The sequence below is a fragment of the Notamacropus eugenii genome, chromosome 1 (assembly GCF_028372415.1).
Source record: "Notamacropus eugenii isolate mMacEug1 chromosome 1, mMacEug1.pri_v2, whole genome shotgun sequence".
Taxonomy (NCBI): Eukaryota; Metazoa; Chordata; class Mammalia; order Diprotodontia; family Macropodidae; genus Notamacropus; species Notamacropus eugenii.
Window position 1 is genome coordinate 65,003,869 of NC_092872.1, and position 23,740 is coordinate 65,027,608.

The 23,740-nt window shown below is 37.0% G+C and overlaps 1 non-coding gene across 1 annotated transcript; it reads left to right on the forward strand.

The window, feature by feature from the left end:
- Nucleotides 1-23,217: 23,217 nt before the first annotated feature.
- Nucleotides 23,218-23,320, forward strand: LOC140521755 (U6 spliceosomal RNA). The gene has a single exon (XR_011973057.1). It is a non-coding gene; the product is annotated as a U6 spliceosomal RNA (small nuclear RNA).
- The last annotated feature ends 420 nt before the right edge of the window (nucleotides 23,321-23,740 follow it).

The following is a 23,740-nucleotide window of genomic DNA, read 5'->3' on the forward strand; positions in this document are numbered from 1 at the left end:
CATTTCACATTCAACAAATACTTATTAAATACTAGCAACATGCAAACACTCTTCTTGGCATTGTGGAGTTATACAAAGAAATAATATAGAGTTTGTATACTCATGACATAAGAGATAAAAATTAATCTGTGTTGAACCGTGGATTCAAATAAAGGGAAAATCTTCCTGAGAACAGTATCCTTCAGCTGTCTAATCATAAATAGTAACTCTTCTAGTGTCTTGATGTCTTAATCAACAATTATTAATGGAGAAATTATCATGTGTAAGACCCTGAATTTAGAATTAGACAATTGCAGCTTGTGAGGTACTTTCAATCCTTCTGAGGACATATATACAGAAAACCAAAATATGTGGCATAATGCAAAAGTAAAATTGTTATTTTTTTCTTCATGGGAATGTGAACTTTCATGACTGATGCAAATTGGTATCTGCTTTGTAATTTAAGATTTTTGAGAGTTGTCCTGTAGACTGAGGGTGTATAGGAGGGTAGGTAAGGGTCTGAAATGTCACATGACTTCTCCATAGTCATAAAGTAAGTAGGTTACAGGGGCAGGATTTGGATCCCATTCTTCTTGAATATGAGACCACCTCTCTATCTATTATTCTGCAATAAGAGAAGTAAAAATCACTGGAAGAGTTTAGAGGAAGAAAGACTCATCTCTGGCTAAGGAAATCAGGGAAGGCTTCCACAAAGATGTGGCATTTGCACTAGACTTTGAAGAATAGGTAGAAATTGGAAAGAAAGATAGTTTTAAAGTTGGAAAGGAACTTAGGCATAATTAATACACTATCCCCCCTTCATTTCAAAAGATCAACCAGCAAGTATTTGTTAAGCACTTACTAATGTGCTGGGTACATGAGATACGAATACCAAGAATGAAACAATTCCTGCTTTCAAGAAGCTTGCATGATAATAAGGAAGATAAACACAAGTATAAATGTACTTGTACTTGTATAAATGTACATGGCATGAATACGATGTGACTAAATGCAATGATTTATGCACTGATACCCAGAGTGGTTAAGTGATTTGCCCAGGGTCCCACAACTTGTAATGGATTGAGAGAGGATTTGAACCCAAGTCTTCATGACTCCCCATGACCCCCAGTGCTCTCTCTACTGAGTTAAGTTGCCCCAAAGATCTGAGGTTGACACTTTGAAGGGGGTAATTTCAAATTAGAGAGAAACTAATTAGTCACTCTGGAGTAACTTCTGCCAAAATCTTACTCCAGTGTCTCATTATGACATGGGAGTCCTCTTGGTTTCTTATAGTAGTAAGATTACATTATATTTTTCTCTTGTAATTTTCCCTGGTCATAAAGGACTTTAGCAGACTTGAGTAAGAGACAGAAAATGCAATAAACAAATCATTAGGGAAATCTTGTTCTGTTTATCTTAGAAAGGGTTATAAGTGCATTTCTCTGGATGCCTTATTTTAGCAGGAATCAGAATAGACACTGGTGAAGACTCTTTTCATGACTAGATTTCCACCTTAAATGTTTCAAAGAAGGCACTTGCTTAAGGTTCTGGTGATAAGGATGTGATCAGCTAAAATCAAAGAAGTGAGCAGAAACCAATGTTGACTTTTTGCCCCAGGGGTGATGGAGATGGAGATGCATCCTGACAGGCTCAGACATGACAAGATCTCTATCGAGCAGGAATGGGTGATTCATAAATTGTAGTGGCAAGTCCTCTCCAAGGGCCTTGTTGTGCAGCAATGCCTGAAAGAGCTCAGCCTGCTCCCAGGATGCAAAAAGTAGCTGACTGACTGGCTGTTGAGTAATACAAACCCTGCTACCCTTGACAAATTAAATATAATTAAGCCTCTGGTGTGCTACAGCCCTAAGTATAAAGAAAATTAACAGGTATTAGATTAGCAGACTCCCCTCCAGCAAATGGTGTAGGGGATGTCATTTAAGAGGTACCCTGCTGTAGCTGAGCACCTTTTAAATGATTTTTGCTTGTAGGAACTGCTCCATGGATATTTTTTTTTAACTTAAAAGGCTGGGATGAAACAGGGGCAGGGCAGTAAATCCTTAAAGGAAAGGAAAGGGGCAGGAGTGGTGATGGAATCAAATCTCTGTCTCTGTCTCTCCCTAATCCCTGCCACGTAGAAGGAATAACTGTAGAGTCTTACCAATGGCCCTATGTTCAAGTTGTTTAATGCTCTTAAGTATAATTTGCATTTTTCTTCATTTTCATGTTTCATTTTGTTACAGTGGTCCCATTCAACTCTGAAGCCTCCTGCTACCCCCTCATTCAGTAGGTGATATTTGGGCTAATTATTATTATGCAAATTTGATTTGACTTCCATCCAGTTTTTTTCTCTACTGTACCAAGAGATAAAGCAAAGACTCTAAATCAAATAGTAAAACCTTTAATTGGCATAGCATAGCAAAGCAAAGAGTAGAAAGATCATTCCACAAACCCATTCTCATTGGGGCCCCTAGCTCACCAAATGTACAAGTTAAGGTTTTTAAAGGCTGGGAGTGACATGGATGTTTCTAATCTTTGGGGAAGGAAGGAGTAGATAGGAGTCTACTAAAGATAAGAGAGAAAGGGGGGGATGATTATAGGACGATATGCTAAAGAAATTGGGAGATAATGGCATCAAGGGAATATGTGTACAGGAAGGTACCTGGGCAAAAAAGAAGGGATAACTCTTCATCTGAGAAAGGAATGAAGGAGGAGATAGAGGGGAATGATGTCTGCATGATGGGAGATTAAGAGAAGGAGAAAAGGGGGATCTCTTAGTGAATACCCTGAATGTTTTTGGTGAAGTATGAAGCAAGATCTTCAGCTGATAAGGTGAAGTGAGGCTAGAGGAGAGATGAGGAAGTTTTTAATAGCCACTCTATTGAAGGTGATAGTGAAAAAAATTGGGAGGATTTTATTCTGCATTACCTATGTATATATATACACGTATGTATGTGGGCAGCAAGGTGGTACAATGGATAGAACACCAGTGCAGAAGTCAGGAGGACCTGAGTTCAAATCTCACCTTAGACACTTGACATTCACTAGCTGTGTGACCTTGGACAAGTCACTTATCCCCAATTGTGTCATGCTGGATTATCTCCAGTCATCCTGATAAATATCTGGTCACTGGATTCAGTTGGTTCTGGAGAAGAAGTGAGGCTGGTGACCTGCACAGCCCTCCCTCACTCAAAACAAAGTCAAATGCAAGTCAGGTTGTTATTTCTCTGATGGCATGGTCTTCTTTGGCAACAAAGGACGAACACACACATATATGTATAATTTGTTCATAGAGAGATATGCAGGTATGTATCTACATACATATATACATATGTATATGTTTCTCTACATATTGTATATGTAATATATGTGTATGAATGAGCAATAGGAATAAAGTGATTTTTTTGAAAATTTCATAAAGTCAATATGACCAAGCAAGAAAACTTGGATTTTGACTTTGCCTTTCTGCTTTCCTTTTCTATAAAATGTTCTGCTGGGTTCGGTTCTTTGATCTTAGCACAAGAAATTGGAAAATAAGGCTCAACTCCCATTGCCAGAAAGAAGTTGGGAGAGAAGCTTAGTGGGTAGACATCAGTATGAGCCACCTTGGGAATTTAGGAATTCAGTGCTAAGAGAGGGAATCAGGAAGACAAAGGTGAAGAAGCCTAAAGGAAATGATGCCAAGAAATGTATGAATGGGTCAGCCAAAATGAAGATGAAAGGATAAGAAAAAGCCGGGACAGAAGCTAATGCTCATACAGGAATGTGTGATGTTTGGCACCAACCTTGCCCTAATTACCAGCCGGAATTCCTCTCAAAGAGGCAACTGAAAGATGTAGTATATAGACTAGAGGACACTGCCATGGCACAGGGGAGCATGATGGAGCATGAGGTTTCAATGGGTTGTCTCCTTTTCCTCTTCCTCCTAGCTTTTATCTTGAACGAATGTGGTTGTTGGCATCCAGGAAGCAGATACACCACAAAATGGACACATGATTTTCTTAAGACTCTACAACATCTTGTAAATTATATGGACAGTGAAATTATATGGACAGAAGATATCTACGTATGCATAAACATATGTTTGGAAAGACCAATGCTGTTCTTCAAAGGATGAGAATAGAGTAAAATTGGCACTGCCTTGTGCACCTTGTGCACCCCAGACACTGAATAAATGAATGAAATTATTTCATTCTGTTTTTAGGGAAGGGGTAGAATTTTTTTAAAGTCAACCCCATTAAAGTATATTTCCCCCCATTACTCTGAAAGGAATGATTTCTTAGAAATGTTCAACCTCATCTAAGCAATTATTATAGAATCTACTTCTTTTGTGGAAAAACAAGGTTGAGAGAAACTGTCCAGAGATATGAAGATAAGAATTCATTTATTTTAAAAACTATGTAAAATATTAGTGTAATTCAATCTGTTATAATTTTGTAAACAAAAACTGAATCAGGCTGAATAATACTTCCCTATTTCCCCCCTATTAAAATAATGCTTTTCAATTAGTGTATTAAAAAGTAATCAAGGGAATTCAACTGGAATTAGGGGGGGGGAAAGTGTTAATGAATTTTTGACCTGTCTTGAAGCTAATACAATCAAGTGGGGTCTCAGGAGTGTCATCCTGGAAAACATCATCTTGAATCCCAATTTACATTTAACAGGGTCTGAGCAACAGTCCCAGTTTATAGCCTGCTCACCACATTTATAGTCTCATCTATGTGGTTTGGAATTTAACATTATTACTTAGACATCTTTTGTTAGTAATTACTCAGAACATTTCTGTTTTATAGATTAATTTTATTACCCTTTTTCTGTGGAAGAAACTGAGGTAAAGAAACAGGTTCAAGGCCATACAGCCTATCTTTAAATTTCTAATTCTTTCTGCAACATACAGCTTGCCAGATGAGACAACATCAAATGAATTTCCATTAGTGTGAGGCAGCATGGTAGCTTTATGGACCTGGAAGATGAGCTCTCATCTAATCCTTCCTGAAGCTGGAATTCCCTGTAAGTTACTAACAAAGTGGTCACCTGGCCTTTGCTTAAAGATTTTCAGTGAAGCAGCTGTCACTACCCCCTCAAGGCAGCCTTTTCCATTTGGGGTTAGTTCTGACTACAAAGCTTTTTTTTTCTTCCATATTAATATATGGAAACTGCCTTTCTTTAGCTTCAAGTCATTGGCCTTAATTCTGTCTTCCCAGATCAAGTAAAACATATGCAATCACTTTTCTATATGATCAACTCTAAATCTTTTTGTTTTCTCTAAGCTAAATGTGCCCAATTCCTTCAAATAACCCTCATATGGCATGCTTAGGAGTCTGCTCACCCTATGCTCAACATCCTCTGGTTCAGTCCTAGTTTGTCAATATACCTTTTGAAATGAACCACTCAGAACTGTACATAATACACCAGATTTCTGAGCTGACAAACACAAGAAAATTGTGACCTACGACCTATGGCCTCAGACCCTTACTAGCTATATGAGCCTGGACTAGTCATTTAATTTCTGACTGCTTTAATCCACTGGAGAAGGAAATGGCAAACCACCCCAGTAACTTTGCCCAGAAACCTTCCCCTGCCATGGGGTCATGAAGAGTCAGATTTGACTGAAAAACTGAACAGCAATATGACCTGTTTTACTTTGTACATTATACACAATGGATAAAGCACCAGGCCTGGAATCAGGAAGACTTGGATTCTAATCAGACCTCAGACACTTACTAGTTGTGTACTCTGGGCTAGTCAATTAATCTCTCTTTGCCTCAGTTTTCTCATCTGTAAAACAAAGATAATAATTGAATCTACCTCCCAGGAGTATTGTAAGGATCAAATGAGATAATCGTAACACACTTAGCACAATGCCTGGCACTTTCCTTTGTAAGTACTTTAAAAATGTTAGTATTATTATCATCCTCATTACAATTACTTCTGTAGGGTGTAGGGTACCCCCCTTGTGTACTATTAAATGATTTTCCAGAAAAGTTACATCATAGTCAAAATTTTCTGTGGGTAATTATGCAAAATCATAGTTCACAAGCCCCTACTCATGTATTTAGTTTTAGTAATTGGCCAAAAGACAGCATTATTTTATATCAGACATTATATGAAAGAGCAGAGTTAGAAAACTCACAAAAGAATATTCTCCCAACACACCTGGGGCACATTTTCACACAAATTCACGAACTCTCAGTGGGAAGATCAGATATACCTGAGGAACATGTATGATAAGCCAACTGATATCTTCTGGGGATACCATCCTATTGCTCTGACTAGGTTTACTTGCACTGATTTGGGCCATTAAGGGCACCAGATGTATTGATACCATTACCCACTGGGCATGAAGCCATGTCTCTGCTTCTTCCCCATGTCTTTATGATGGTATGCTTTTATTGTTTTAGCTTTTTCCTGAGGTACAATCTCTTCCAAATAAGAGAAGATGGCTTTGTCATCTCTTTCTTTTGGCTTAGACTCCCAAGTCTATCTTCAGTTCTGTTAATAACAAAATGCAGACTCTCATAGACTTTAACTATTGAACCAGGACAACAATAACCTTCAATTGTGGCTTTTTTCTAGATATAAAGACAGAGACCTATAATGTGCTACCCTTAACCTTAGTGGATAAGGGCTTTCATAAAAAACCCGAAGCTTGGTGAACCTGAAGGCATTTCATGTGTCTGATTGCTCCTAAAAGCTCCTGCTTAATACATCTCCATCATTCTCCCAAACTTCTATGTGACATAAGGTTATGAAAGTCTTCCTTAGCCCCCATTAATCCCTGATTCCCAATCAGTAGCCCCTTTTAAAATGTTCCATTTGTTGCCTTCCAATAGACCACAAAGAGTGCATCTGAGGTACCACACCATCACTCATGGGTCTTGCCATGAAAATGAATGGGAGAGAAGGAAGGCAAAAACAGAGACAGGTGAAGCTACCAAAACACTATTTATTACCTCTCCCCTAAAATATATTAAATTTTAATTCTTGTCTTTCAGTTAGTCAACAAACAAACTCATAGTCCCATCCTGTTTTTAGTTCTTGATTCTGTCATCAAGCAGATTAGCTAGTCCTCACATCTTCAAGTCATCCACTGTGTGGTATAGTGGACAGAGCACTGGTCTTAGAGTCAAGATGACCTGGTTTTGAATCCTGCCTAAGATCCTCTGAACCTATATAGTTTGTTAATCTAGAGGACTCTGAAATTATTGAGGGCAGCTTTGAATAACTGTATTCTTACCATCTCTTTCCTGATATTTTTTGATCTTTCTATCTTTTCCCCCCAACATAGACAGAAGGGTCTATTTGTTATCCTTAGCATTTGCCCTAAGTATCAACTCCTTCTGGGCTTCAGCCTTCTTGACACAATTCTGACCTGACATCCACACTTCTATAGTTCTCATCAGATACTTGCCTAAGTTATCATCTTTTGTGTTAATTTTCTAAAAGTTGAGCTTGAGGGGGAGGGATGCAGTAGAAAATTTAGGCAAAAGAAAAACAGAAGAGATCAATAAAACTTAGTTGTAAAAAAAGAGTCGAGCTTGTCAAGTGATCTCTATCTATACATCAATGAAACTTTATGGAATCAATAAACTCCAAGAAAACACTTGCTAACATAGGCAAATGGTGGTCAATACTTGATTACTACAAAGCCAGAGCAGTTTAAATAAGTCATATCAAAGAAAATTAATTTCTCCTTCCTTTCTTCTTTCCTTCACTTCTTTCCTTTTTCTTTAATATAAGAATTCTCAACTGTTAGGTAAGAAAAAAGTAATAGACAAATTATACTTAGATTTCAGTTAGATATTTCATATGGCTCTCATATCCGTTTTCATTTGGTCTGAAATTTGGATTTTCTTCATAATTAACTCTGATGACTGATGAAGTGATATTTGCCTAAGCTTAAAAGGACTTGGTATTTAAGTTTTGATTAGATATGTTTTCAGCAATACCATCAACAATTAGCAGATTTGTTTCCATAAAGAGAATGGCAGAGATCAAAGGTTATGGTCTTAAATATTTAATCACTGAATATTGGCATTTGTGACTTTATCTCTTGGATAATGCCATAAAATAAAATTTGTCTTTTAAAATCCTGCTATTTTACCAGTAGATTTAATGTTATAACATCTTTTTTAAAACTTATGAATTCTTTTTCTTTCTCCTTTTCAAAATGGACTCAGTCGTTATCATCAATTTCATCTCCACTGTCAGAATTTGTAGTCTTTCCAATTGGGTGATGAAATTTACCTTTTCACAGTCTATGAAGGAGGAGTTTGCTGAGCAAATTGATAGAGTAAATTAGGTCACTTTAATGACTGGGATCACTTAGCAAACACAGTGTAAGACCTTGAGTAGGCAAGATATGGGTTCAAATTCTGTCTTGGCAATTAACTGGTGGTGACATTGCATTTCTGAGCCTTAGTTTTTACATTTATAAAATGGGAACATAGAGAACATTTACATCATGGGTTTGTTGTAAGAATCAAATAAGGTAACAATTGTAAAGTATTTCATAAATCACAAAGCCCTGTATTAATTACATTGGTTATTATTATTGTAAATACAATTTATTCAGCCATTTCTCAATTAATGGGCATCTCTTTGATTTCCAATTCTTAGTTACAACAAAAAGAGTTGCTATAAATGTTTTTGTATAAGTACCTTCTTTTGGGGATGGAGCCAAGATGGTGGAGTAGAAAGATGTATATACACTAGCTCTTACCCCACAGCCCATAAAATACCTGTAAAGAAGAACTCTTAACAAATTCTAGAGCAGCAGAAGCCACAGAACAATGGAGTGGAGGGGATTTCTAGGCCAGAGTGACCTGAAAGACTGACGGGAAAGGTCTGTCCCACTGGACCCGGAGCAGAGCCCAGCCCAGCCTTGGCCACATGGCACTGAGAGGAACAGATCTGAACAGGCTTCAGGGACACAATCTCCAGTGGCAGCACAGATCCATAAACCCACAGGCACCAAAGGTCATTGAAACAGTTTTTCCGACTGGCTGAGAAAGGAGCTGCGTATCCTCATAACTCAGGCCTCCTCAGGTGGCAGCAGTAGAGGCAGTAGTGGACAAGGGCTCCCAAAACAGGCAGTAGCCCACATCCATTGTTGAAGGTCTTGTTGTAAATCCCCTGAGGGAACTGAGCCCTGTGTGGCAGCCCTGCCCCTACCTGAGCAGCTGATCTTGATCTCACACTGAAGAGCAGCCCTGTCTCTGCCTAAAGCCCCTGAAGCTTTGGAGCAGCTCATCTGAATCTCAGCCCCCAGTGCTGGCTTGGTAGAACTGGAGGCCAGGTGGTTGTAGAGAGGAAACTCAGAAGTCAAGTAACTGGCTATGAAAATGCCCAAAAAAGGGAAAAAATATAAGACCATAGAAAGTTACTTTCTTGGGGAACAGGTGTCTCCCTCCATCCTTTCAGGTGAGGAAGAACAAGGCATATTGTCAAAGGAAGTCAAGATCTCTGCCTCCAGGACCTCCAAATGCAACTTAAACTAGGCTCAGGCAATAGAAGAGCTTAAAAAGCAAGTTAACAGGGGCGGAGCCAAGATGAAGGAGTAAAAAGACACAGATACAGAGGCTGTCCCCACACAGCCCATAAAATACCTGTAGAGAGGGACTCTCAACAAATTTTGGAGCAGCAGAAGAGGAGAACAACAGAGTGGAGGAGATTTCCAGCCCAGGGTGACCTGAAAGGCTCACGGGAAATGTCAGTTGCACAGGACCCAGAGCAGAGCACGGAGCCCAGCCCAGCCTTGGCTGCTTGGTGTGGCATGACTCTGGGAGGAGGACACATTGGGGGTGGAATCTCCAGTCACAGCAGCAGCAAATCCTCAGTCCCAGCAGCAGCAGTCCACAGATCTCTCAACCCACAGGTGCCAAAGGTCAGTGAGAGGTTTTTTTCAGCTGTCTGAGAAGGGAGAAGGGCCCTCACACAGCTCAGGCAGCAGACAGTGGCCACAGAGGCCACACAGCAGCCCATACAGCCACCTGCATCCATTGTTGGAGTGGAAAAATCCCTGGGGGCACTGAGGAGCTGTTTCTTGCCTCAGCCCTGTATAGAGGCCCTGAGGGAGCTGGTCTTTGTCTCACACTGAATGGTGGCTCTGCCCCCACAGCTTAACTGAAAATCACTTCCCAGTGCTGACTTGGCAGAACTGGAGACCAGGTGGCTGGGGAGAGGTAACTGCTAAGATTCTGGGCACAAAAAAACAAAAACAAAAAAAACCAGTCTCTGCTCCCAGACCAGTGTACGCTTTTGATTGTGCCACCTTGGAAGAACTAAGATCTTACAGATTCCCAGAGTATACTCTACTCTTGACAAAGGACCCAAAAGTCAAGTAACTGGTTGTGAAACTGCCCAAAAAAGGGAAAAAATAAGACTATAGGAGGTTACTTTCTTGGTGAACTTATATCTTCTCCCATCCTTTCTGATAAGGAAGAACAATGCTTACCATCAGGTAAAGACATGAAAGTCAAGGCCTCTGTATCCCAAACATCCAAAATAAATATTCAATGGTCTCAGGCCATGGAAGAGCTCAAAAAGGATTTTGAAAACCAAGTAAGAGAGGTGGAGGAAAATCTGGGAAGAGAAATGAGTAAGATGAAAGAAAAGCATGAAAAGCAGGTCAACACCTTACTAAAGAAGACCCCCAAAAATGCTGAAGAAAATAATAGCTTTAAAAATAGGCTAACACAATTGGCAAAAGAGGTTCAAAAAGCCAATGAGGAGAAGAATGCTTTAAAAGGCAGAATTAGCCAATTGGAAAAGGAGGTTCAAAAGCTCACTGAAGAAAATAGTTCTATAAAAATTAGAATGGAACAGATGGAGGCTAATGACTTTATGAGAAACCAAGAAATCACAAAACAAAACCAAAAGAATAAAAAAATGGAAGATAATGTGAAATATCTCATTGGAAAAACAACTGACCTGGAAAATAGATCCAGGAGAGACAATTTAAAAATTATGGGATTACCTGAAAGCCATGATCAAAAAAAGAGCCTAAGCATCATCATCTTTCATGAAATTATCAAGGAAAGCTTCCCTGATATTCTAGAACCAGGGGGCAAAATAAATATTGAAAGAATCCACTGATCACCTCCTGAAAGAGATCCAAAAAAAGAAACTCCTAGGAACATAGTGGCCAAATTCCAGAATTCCCAGGTCAAGGAGAAAATATTGCAAGCAGCTAGAAAGAAACAATTGGAGTATTGTGGAAATACAACCAGGATAACACAAGATCTAGCAGCTTCTACATCAAAGGATCACAGGGCTTGGAATATGATATTCCAGAAGTCAAAGGAACTAGAACCAAAACCAAGAATCACCTACCCACCAAAACTGAGTATAATACCTCAGGGGAAAAATGGTCTTTCAATGAAATAGAGGACTTTCAAGCATTCTTGATGAAAAGACCAGAGCTGAAAAGAAAATTTGACTTTCATACACAAGAATGAAGAGAAGCATGAAAAGGTAAACAGCAAAGAGAAGTCATAAGGGACTTACTAAAGTTGAACTGTTTACATTCCTACATGGAAAGACAATATTTGTAACTCTTGAAACTTTTTTCAGTATCTGGGTAGTTGGTGGGATTACATACATACACACAAACACACACACACACACAGAGCACAGGGTGAATTGAATAGGATGGGATCATATCTTAAAAAAATGAAATCAAGCAGTGAGAGAGAAATATATTGGGAGAAGAAAAGGAGAAATGGAATGGGGCAAATTATCTCTCATAAAAGAGACAAGGAAATGACTTTTCAGTGGAGGGAAAACTGGGGAGGTGAGACAAAAAACATGAAGCTTATTCTCATTACATTTGACTAAAGGAAGGAATAAAATGCACACTCATTTTAGTATGAAAACCTATCTTATAGTACAGGAGAGTAGGGGAGAAGTGGATAAGTAGAGTAGGGGGGATGATGGAAGGGAGGTCAATGGGAGGAGAGAGCAATTAGAAGTCAACACTCTTGGGGAGGGACAGGATCAAAAGAGAGAATAGAAGCAATGGGAGGCAGGATAGGATGGAAGGAAATATAGTTAGTTTTACACAACATGAGTATTATGGAAGTCATTTGCAAAACTACACAGATATGGCCTATATTGAATTGCTTGCCTTCCCAAAGGGAATAGGTAGGGAGGGAGGGATGGGGAGAAGTTGGAACTCAAAGTTTTAGGAACAACTGTCGAGTACTGTTCTTGCTACTAGGAAATAAGAAATACAGGTAAGGGGTATAGAAAGTTATCTTGTCCTACAGGACAAAAGAGAAGATGGGGATAAGGGAAGGGAGGGATGTTAGAAGGGAAGGCAGATTGGTGATAGGGGTAATTAGAATGCTCAGTGTTTTGGGGTGAGGGGAGGAGAGAAACGGGGAGAAAATTTAAGCCCAAAATTTTGTGGAAATGAATGTTGAAAGCTTAAATAAATAAATTAAAAATATTTAAAAAAAGAAACAAACAAGCAAAAAACAACAATTTAGCAGCTTACTAAAGGAGAACCAAAAAATACTGAGGAAAATAACAGCTTTAAAAAGAGGCTAACTCAATTGGAAAAAGAGGTCCAAAAAGCCAATGAGGAGAAGGAGGTTTTATAAAGCAGAATGAGCCAAATGGAGGAGAAGAGCTCACTGAACAAAATAACTTGTTGAAAAAGATAATTGAGTTCAGGAAAATGAATGACTATGAGGTAAACCAAGCAGTTAGTAAACAAAACCAAAAGTGTGAAAAAATAGAAGACAATGTGAAACATCTCATTGGGAAAACAACTGACTTGGAAAATAGATCCAGGAGAAACAATTTAAAAATTATGGGACTACCTGAAAGTCATGATCAAAAAAAGAGCCTAGACATTATCTTCCATGAAATTATCAAGGAAAACTGCCCTGATATTCCAGAACCAGAGGGCAAAATAAATTTTGAAAAAATTCACTGATCACTTCCTGAAAGAGACCTGAACAGACAAACTCCTAGGAATATTGTGGCCAAATTTCAGAGTTTCCAGATGAAAGAGAAAATACTGCAAGCAGCTAGAAAGAAACAATTCGAGTACTGTGGAAATACAATCAGGATAACACAGGATCTGGCAGCTTCAACATTAAGGGATCGAAGGGCTTGGAATGGGATATTCCAGAGGTCAAAGGAACTGGGATTGAAACCAAGCATCACCTACCCAGCAAATGAGTATAATACTTCAAGGGAATAAATGGTCATTCAATGATATAGAGGACTTTTAATCATTCATATTGAGGAAAAGACCAGATCTGTATAGAAATTTTGACTTTCAAACACAAGAATCAAGAGAAGCATGAAAAGGTAAACAAGAAAGAAATATCACAAAAGACTCTTTAAAGCTGAGCTGTTTACATTACTACATGGAAAGAAAATATGTACAACTCTTAAATCTTTTCTCAGTATTTGGGTAGATGGAGATATTATAGATACACACACACACGCATATATAGACAGAGAGTACAGGGCATGTTGAATCAGAAGAGATGATATCCACAGAAAAATAAAATAAAATAAAAATTAAAGAGTGAGGGAGGCAAATAACAGGAAGAGAAAGGGAGAAATGGAATGGGGCAGGCCATACCTCATAAAAGAGATAAGAAAAGTCTTGTTCAAGGGAGGAGAAAAGGGAGAAGGGGAGAGGGGAAAAATGAAGCTACTGTCTCCACATGTGGCAGAAGGAGGGAATAACATGCTCACTAAATTTGATACGAAAATTTATATCACACCACAGCAAAGTAGGGGAGGAGGTGACAAGTTGGTTGAGGGGAATGATAGAAGGGAGGACAAATGGGAGAAGGGAGTTACTAGAAATAAACACTTTTGAGAAGGGACAGGGTCAATTTTGGGGGAGAAAATAAGCAGGTAGAGTAGGACAGAGGGCAATGTAATTAGTATTATACAACATGATTGTCATGTCATTTTGCAAAATGACACATATTTAGTCTGTATTGAATTGCTTGCCTTCTCAGTGGGGTTGGGGAAGAAGAGGGGAGGGAGAGAAGTTGGAATTCGAAGTATTAGCAACTGATGTTGATAATTTTTATTGCATATAATTGGGAAATAAGAAATACAGGGAACAGGGTATAGAAATTTATCTTGCCCTACAAGAAAGGAGAGAAGATGGAGATAAGTGAAGGGTGGGGTGTGATAGGAGGGAGGGTACATTGAGGCAAGGAGTAATCAGAATGCAAAGTATTAGGAAGTGGGGGGAGGAGAGTGATGGGGAGAAAAATTGGACATGTTACAAAGTGAGGTAAAAACAATTAGTAGTAAAACAATTGACTGAATTAATTACTGAGAATAAATCAATGACATCTTTAGTTTGGCGAAAAGAATTTTAGTCTAAATTTCCTAGAGGAAGGTAACCTCGGGTTACATTTGGCATTGATGGAAAAGTTAAGGTTTTAATGGTAAATTTGATTTAACTGTTGCTATTTTATCAGGAACTAGAACAAGTACAGAAAGGCATGTAAGCCATTTAAGACTTGTCTCAAAAGATGTTCCTTAGCCAAAGTAAAATTGTAATCATGTTTGAAACCTGGTTATTGGAACTTGCCATTTTTAGATGCTATGGGACTATTAAGTGACTGTTCTTCTGAGTCTAACTCTAGGTATGGATAGCAAGAAAGGCGGTCTGAGCCTCCAATCCATGATGCCAGTAAGCCTGTGAGATGCTGGTATGAACTGCAAAAGGTGATCTCATGGGAAGGGTGGGAGAGTGGCTGTTCAGCCTGGGCTGAGGTAGGATTCTCCTGACTCAACTTCCCCACTGACACCTGGCAGACTTTAAGCCTGACCAAATGCAAGGTGACAATCTACTCTTGCCTGGAACTGACATGAAGTTGGGGAGATATTGTTTCCCTGCAATGTCCCTACTCTTGATGGCAATTTCCTGTAGTCCAAAGGTTTGTAAGCTTAATACCAGATCTATTCAATTATAGATTATTGGTAGGGGAACATCCAAGGTTAAGTCTAAAATTAAGCTATTGGGCATAGGACTTTAAACCAACAACAATAAGTTAGGGTCCTTTATTTCTTAATAATACTGTGGAGACAATTAGGTCAGGGGCTTGTGAAGTCAGCAACATAAATATTATTTGTGTCTCAGTTGGTTAATGTTTAAAAAAAAATTCTTTTGTAGTCCATATTGTAAATGCTTTAAAAAGAAGTATCACCTGACCAAAAGTTTGAATTGTTTTATCTGTTATAAACTGTGTTAAAAATGAAAAATAAAATAAAAAAAATAAGTAACTTCTTTTCCCTTTTAAAAAAATCTCCTTGGGATACAGATATAGCAATGGTGTTGTTGGATCAAAGGGTATACATAAGTTGATAATCTTTTGAGTGTAGTTTTAAATTGTTCTCCAGAATGGTTGAATTAGTTCACAACTCTGTCAACAGTGCATTAGTGTTCTAGTTTTTCCACATCCCCTCCAACATTGATCATTTTCCTTTTTTCTCATATTAGCCAATCTGATATGTATAAGGTGATACCTTGGAGTTGTTTTAATTTGCATTTTTTTACTCAATAATGATTTAGAGCATTTTTTCATATGACTATAGATAGCTTTGATTTCTTTGACTAGAAACTGCTTGCTCATATCCCTTAACCATTTAGCAATCGGGGAATGGCTTTAAACTAAGATATTCTCGAAGGCCAGTTTTTTATAGATGCGCTAGGCAATATTTTTATTTGTTTTAAAGAAACAAAGATTATAAGTGTGGAAGATATTGGAGAGGCTGCCTAGTTTGATTATGTTATTTGACAGGTAAAGAAACTGAGACCCAGAGAGGCCAAGGACCTATAATCCCAGAGACAGAATTAGGACTTCAGAAGTCCAGTTATCATACTTGTACTTGGAAAAATAATCATAGAAACACAGAATTCTAGAATTAGAAGGAACCTTGGAAATCAGACAGTCCAGACCACATCCAAAAGAAATCAGTCAATACAAGCACTTGTTAAATATCTACTTCATGCCAGACATTGTGCTAAGCACTGAGGGTATAAAGAAAGGGAAAAAAAGAGTCCCTGCTGTCAAGGAACTTAGAGTCTAATGAATCAACAATACAACAAACTTGACAAGTGGTCATCCTGCTCGGAAAAGGCAACTACAAATCAGACTAAAATGCAATTGGTGAATATTTAACAAAATAAATAAAAATACAGTAAAACATAGATAATGTTAATATATGGTTCTCTAAGTCAGCATGTAACTGGAAGGGACCCTTGTGTATGGTTTAGTGTCTCCCTTTAGTGACTATTTATGTTTGACACCATTGATTCAACCACTTCTGGAAGACCTCCAAACAAGACTCAAAGTACCACCTCTCTGGAAAGTCCATTCCACTTTTGGACACTTTTAATTCTTAAAATGCCTTTTTCTCCCCTCATCTCAAGTTTAAGTTTGCTTCTCTGCAACTTACAATCATTTTTCCTGGTTCTGCACTGTGGGGCCAAACAAAGTAAATATGATCCTTTTTCCATATAATAACCCTTCAAATATTTGGAGATAGCTAAGAACAGCTTTTTAAAAAATAACTTTAAAAAAAATCTTATTCAGATTTTTCATAAATGTAGATAGACCATTCTCCTAAAGAGTACAAACTAGCGGTGTTTTACTTGTCCTAAAATTATCTTTATCTGCATTGCTAGTTTTCTTATGGATAGCTAGATGGCACAGCGGATAGAGTGCCAGGCCTGGAATCAGGAAGACTCATCTTTCTTAGTTCAAATCTGGCCTCAGACGCTTACTAGTTGTGTGACCCTGGGCAAGTCACTTAACCCTGTTTGCCTCAATTTCCTCATCATAAAATGATCTGGAGAAGAAAATGACAGTATCTTTGTTAAGAAAACCCCAAATGGGGTCACAAGGAGGTGGACATGACTGAGCAACAATATTTGTCTTATAGCAGTAGATCAATAGTCACTAATTCCATCAAAGTATTACAACAGAGGTTCTTAACCTTTTGCATGTCATGGTCTCCTTTGGAAGTCTGGCAAAAACTTATGTACCCCCTTCTTGTAAAATGTTTTAAATACACAAAATATATGGCATTGTAAGGAAACCTATCATATTGAAATAAAGTTAATAAAATAATTTTTAAAAACAACTTCACAGACTCCAGATTAAAAACCCCTAGATTAAAGTGCAAGGTAAAGATATCAACTGACAAATAAATTTATTATTTCTACTAGGCACCATGGGGAATGTTAAAAAGTATAAAACACAGCATCTGCCCTTTCAGAGTTTCTAATATTAATATATTACTAAGTCTTCTAACAAGTAAAAATACACAGAAGCTCAAAAGGAGAACCAAATCAGGATGAGGCCTATTTAATTTAGTACTTTTCCACACAGAGAATGAATATCAGTAGTGTCCTTTCCTATCAGTTTTGTGTGGCCTCTGCTTCCTAAAGCCTGGAATGTGATTTCTAATAGTATATTCACTGTGTCAAAGATACATCATTTATGGGTCTTCCCTGATTCCACTCCTAACTCTCAAGCGGATCCCTCTGTCCTTGATTGACTGAAGCATGTGTAGAAAAAAGAGAAAGCTGTCAAAGCCTCCTGACACAGACAGAACACAACTATTTAGGCACAAATGGGGGAGAAGATATAGGGGAGAAGGAATAGAAACCAACCATGTTCTAGTTGAATTGTTTCCCTTTCATTTAGTAACCGATTATTGTACGTGGATTGGATCAGTGTAGGAAGAGTTCTATGACATTAGAAAGAGTATCAGACTTGGCGTTTAAACCCCCCCCCCCCCCAAAACAACTACCAATAAAATCTGCTCTTGAATCCTGGTTATACTTTTACTACATGCATGGTCTTGGGAAGTACACATCATGTCCATGGGTTTCATTTCCTCCTCAGTAAAATGAAAGGAACTCTGATTCATACATCAATTGTATGATTCTAATGAAGCTGTGCTCTTCTCAGCCTATTATGGTGTAAACTAGGGGTGTCAAATAGAAAGGGGACCACTAAGCCTTACCACATTTTGATTAAGAAAACCATACATTAATGCAAACTGTTAAGAACCATCTGAAATGTGTCTGTATTAATACAGACAGTGTCTAGGAATACGGAGGTGACAGTCTCACTGTATTCTCCCCTTAATGTAGCCTCTCTTTTGGATGGTTCTTGTACATTCTTACTTCTGCTATTGTGAACTATTTGTGTTTTTTAACCACTTGTGAATTAATTCTCATCATACCTCATCTTGAATATTGGGTTTAGTAATGGGTCTCATGATTTAAGGAGGACATTGTTAATCTAGAGAGTGCCCAGGGGAAACAAGAGGATGGTGCAGGGTCTGCTTTTAGATTATGGAATACAAGGATTGGTTGAAACAATTAGGGATGTTTATTCTGGAGAAAGAAGGCTCAGGAAAGACATAATAGTTTGTCTTCAATTATTTGAAGGGTTGCCATGTGGAAAAAGGATTAGATTCTCTCCTAGACAGCAGAACAAGTTACAAAGTTGCAAAGAAGCCAATTTAGGCCTGATATCAGAAAAAAAATTACTAAAAATTAGAGCTGTCAAAAAATGGACTAGGTTTCCTTGAGAAATGTTAATTCCTTATTCCTGAACATCACGAAATAGAGGTTGAATAATCACAACTTGCAGGGTATGTGACAGTGAGGATTCTTTTCATGTAAGAGATAGACTAGATGATTACTGAAGTCTATTCCAACTCTCAAATTCTGCGATTGTGTTCAAAATAATGAATAATCATAGAAATGCACATTTAAACTATTCTCAATTATCACCTTATGTTCATCAAGCTAGTAGTAAAGAATGGAAAATGGGAAAAGCTATTGGTGTTGGATATTGGAAGATTGTTCCACTAAGTCACCACTAATACAGCTTTGAATTGGTCCAACCAGTTTGAAATACAATTCAGAACTACGCATGAAAAGGAAAGAAGGAAGGAAGGAAGAAATGAAGGAAGGAAGGAAGGAAGGAAGGAAGGAAGGAAGGAAGGAAGGAAGGAAGGAAGGAAGGAAGGGGAAAAGAAAAAAAGGAAAGAAGGAAGGAGAGACTCGAGGGAGGGAAGGAAAGAAGGAAGGAAGGAGGGAGTTGAAGGAAGGAAGTGCTTGGTAAGTGCCTACTGTGTTTCAGGTGCTGTGCTAAGCACTTTACAAATATTTGATTCTTATAACAATTCTGGGAAGTAGGTGTTATTATTATCCCCATTTTAGAATTCAGGAAACTATACTGAGGTATGAAGAGATTAAATGACTTGCCCAGGGCCACAGAGCTAGCTAGTGTCTGAGTTCAGATTTGAATTCAGGTCTTCCATACTCCAGGCCCAATGGTCCATCCACTGGGTGACCTAGCTGCTAAATTGTTTGTATTCTTTAAGCCAGAGAGTCCACCTCAGCAACTATATCCAGATGACAATAACAAGACTTTGATCATCCATCCATCCATCCATCCATCCATCCATCCATCCATCCATCCATCCACCCATCCATCCATCCATCCATCCATCCATCCATCCATCCATCCATCCATCCGTCTGTCCATCCATCTGTCTGTCTGTCTCTGTCTCTGTCTGTCTGTTTCTCTGTCTGCCTATCTAAAAATGTTCCCGCAAGTATGAACAAGTTGAAAACGTTTGCTCAACAATTGGGGGAATGACTGAACAAATTATGGTACAAATATATCATAGACTATTACCATATAGTAAGAAGCGATGTACTTGAAGAATTCGGGGAAACAAGAGGATACTTATACAAAGTGATGCTGAGTAAAGAAAGTAAAGACAAAGAATAATGCATACAACAACCAAAACACAGTCAACAAGAATAGGCAATAAAACTCTGGTAAAAAAAAAAGAATGGCCAATGTTAATGTTATATGTTACCGGCCGGAGTTAAAGGGCATATCCTTCCTTTATGTTAACAACTGATGCACTTCTGCTGTGAAGATAGTTGTGCTTTTTAATGAGAATTGTTTGGGGTGTTAAGAAGTATTTAGGTGTCAAAATGAATGGGAGCATTAATATTTTTAAATGAATTTGACTTGAATTTGAGCTGACATGAGTCGAAGCAAAGGGGACAATGAGCTGATGGTGTGTAAGACTTCAGCTGACAGTTGATGAGTGGCCAAGGGGATGACAGGAAAATCCAAGGAGTGACCAAAGGAGAAGGAAGTTTCTGGAACCTTGATCTTTATATACTCTGCCCCTCCCTACTAGTTGCTCTCATTTGAATGGCTATATATATGCTTGCCCTTGTCCGTATCCCCCATACTCAATATAAACTTGGGAACATAAAGGCAATTTTCAAAGTAAGTGATGACTTTCAAATGTTTCTAGAAACAGTGATTAATAGGGAATGTGAACTATCTTCCTATTTTTTATTTTGAGGCAGCTACATTTAGTCCAATATGTTCAGCTCCTTTGCAGGATTCCTTGCTTTAATCTTGGTTACAGATGAGGTCTCATGACTGGTACATGAGCGTGAAGATTGGATAACATGTGGCAAAATAGTATTCAGAACTTCAACTTCTTAGAAAATAAAGGAGGCAAGTAGGTGGCAGTAGACAGAGAGATAAATTTAGAGTCAGAAAGATCGAGCTTAATTTTGCCTCAAACACTTACTAGTTGTGTAACATGGGACCAAGTGGGTTCAAGTTCTTTGTGAAATGGGTATAGTTCTTTGTGAATAAAATATAATATTAATATGGTACTGATATTATAGTTTAAATCTGGTCTCAGACACTTACCAGTTGTGTAATCCTGGGCAAATCACTCAACAAAATGTCTGCCTCAGTTTTCTTGACTGCAAAATGGAGATCATAAAAGCATCTCCCTCCCAGATTTCTTGTGAGGATCAGATGAGATAATATTTGAAAAGTGCCTGGCATGCAGTAAGAGCTTAATAAATGTTTGTTTTCTTCCCTTTTTATTTAGACATGGAGACTTTTATTTTAAAAACAATTCTGAGAATAAATCCAACCAAAGCACTATTATCATATTCAAACTCAGAAATGCTAATGAAAACCTTTTTAGCATTTAAAAATATACAGTCACACAAATATATATGTATTTGTAGATTTTTGATCTTCAAATTGTATAGGTTGCACATAGGTTGGTATGGGACATGCATTAAATCCTCCCCAAATATAATATTAGGTAACAGTTTTAAAAACCATGTCAATATAAAATTATTTAGTGTTAAAGACTTAATCTTTGTTAAATAACATTAATGAGTGTAATGGAAGGAATGACAAAACACAAATTAAAATGCATCACAGATATATTAAAGAAACTAAAGGAGCATGCTAATTCAGCTAAAACATTAAATAAAATAAAACAAAATGAGAAGAGAAACTGTGGCATTATATCCCAGAGCTAAAAGCATCAATGAAAATGGCAAATAATGGAAAAACAGAAGTCAAATGAGATATAAAGAGCATGAGATAAAAACTGAAAACCTTACTCAACTCAGAACTGAAAAGGCTACTAATGAATATGCAAGGCAAAAAGAACAGATTTTAGTGCCAAAGCAAGCTATACAAACATTAATTTAGAAATAAAAAATACATAAAATAGTTACACATTGAATTGGAAGACATAATTAGAGAAAATTTACTAGAGTAAACTAGACCAAGCAACACTCTGTAACTAACATATATACTCCATTCCAGCAAGGGGGAAATCCTAAATAGGATTCCCTAGGAAATTATAAAGGCAAAAACAAAAGTCTATAATACAAAAAAAGAATGTCTTTTTAAAAAAATCATTAAAAAAAAAACAACAACAAAGCAATAATGTTTAAGTTGGACAAAAATATAGTCATCTCCAGGATGGGATTGCCCCCCCCCCCAAGTTGCATATTCTATCAACAGGATCATATTGTTTGAAAACACATGGATATACTTCAAAGATAAATAATAACTAGAATTTATCAACAAAAATCTACAATTAAAGAGCCCCTTATCTGCACTAAAAGAGGCAATCCAAACTGACTGCTTAATAAATGATCAAGAAAAAAAAAGAAAAGAAAATATTTTTTTTTAACTGGAACTCTGATTTCATTGATATTAAGAACTCCCCAGTGAGGAAATTTTTGGTCTACAACTTATAGTTTAAAGGAGGTGCTAGCATGCACCATTAAAGAGAAGGTAAGTGATTTGCCATGGGTTAATTATAATTTATAATTAAGATTTTACATGCATAGATATTATGTACAAATGCAATGACGTGGTCAGATTATCCTAATTGTAACAAAACTAATCAAACTAGCTTTTGTGACAAAATCTAGTTATGATTAAAGCAAAAAGATAAAGACCATTGAAAAACAACCATGCTTATTTTTTTAAATGTTTCATGAAGCTGAGAAGTGAAAACATCAACAAAAATTAAGAAAAGGAAAGGGAAAAGCAATCTATAGTTGCTTTAATGTATCCGTAATAAAGAGAGGATTAAACCTTTAGAAAGTTAAAGGGTTTTTTGTCCATAATCCAGAAATATAACTTGTTTTCTTTGCTATTTTGAATAGGTGAAATAATAATAGATCAAGATGGGTTTCACTCCCTCTAGACAACACCAGATAAATAAAAGGCAAATGAAATAAATTAAATTAAATTTATTACTAATAACAATGAACACAAATGAGCAAAAAAATTTAGATAGGAAATTAAAAAGCACATAAAGAAATAAAGACTATGGGTTTGTTACACATAGGAAATCTCTCATAAAAATAAATAACTTAGAAGGATAAATTGGTCTAAAAAATTTATGTAATGGCAAATTTTAAGAGTAGGAATGATAATAATGGTACCTGATGCAATAGACTTCAAAGGTGAAACAAAATCAAAAGTGAAAAATTTTTTCAGCTCATTAAAAAAGAAAATGTAAATTAAAATATATAAATTTCAATTTGTGTGCATTAAGCAATTTGATGGGTAAGTTCATACTAGAAATGTTTCAGTCATACAAAAATAAATCTACAAACAAGAATAATAAATGGGGACCCAAATACTCCATTATCAGAATGTGACAAAAAAGACTAAAAATAAATTATAAATTTGAACTGATTCCTTGATAAGTTGAAAGTAATAGATTATGAGGAAAATTTAATGAGAAAGTATGGAATAAATATTCTTTTCAAGTCTATGTAGAAAGCTCACAAAAATTGATCATATAGAGATCAAACACATAGCATCACTGATGTCATTATGAAGCTTCCAAAAGTGCTTGCTTTAGCAGCATATACACTAAAGTTGGAATGATACAGAGAAGATTAGCACAGCCCCTACACAAGAATGACATAGAAATTCATGAAGCATTCCATTAAAAAAAAGAAAGTCCCTAAAGTTCAAAAAAGACATAAATTATATCCTATATTTTTGGACTCTTATGCAATATGAATGCAATTACATGATAACTTTATCAAAAGCTAAAAACTATATGTAAACTTTAAAATAATTTCCTAAAACTATTCAGCTAAAATGATGTTTAAAAATCAGGAGAAATAACAACACAATATATCAAAACCTATAAAATGCAGGCAAAGCAGTTCTTAGAGGCAAATTAATATCACTAGGTGCCTTTGTTGGTAAGAAAGAAAAGGAGGAAATAAATAAATTAAGCTTGCACCAAAAGGCATTAAAAAAAGAACAAAGCAATAATTCAAAGGGAAGCAAAAAAAAAAAAGAGCCTACAAACGAATAGAAATAATTAGAATAAAAAAAGAAAGAACAATTCAATTGATTTATAA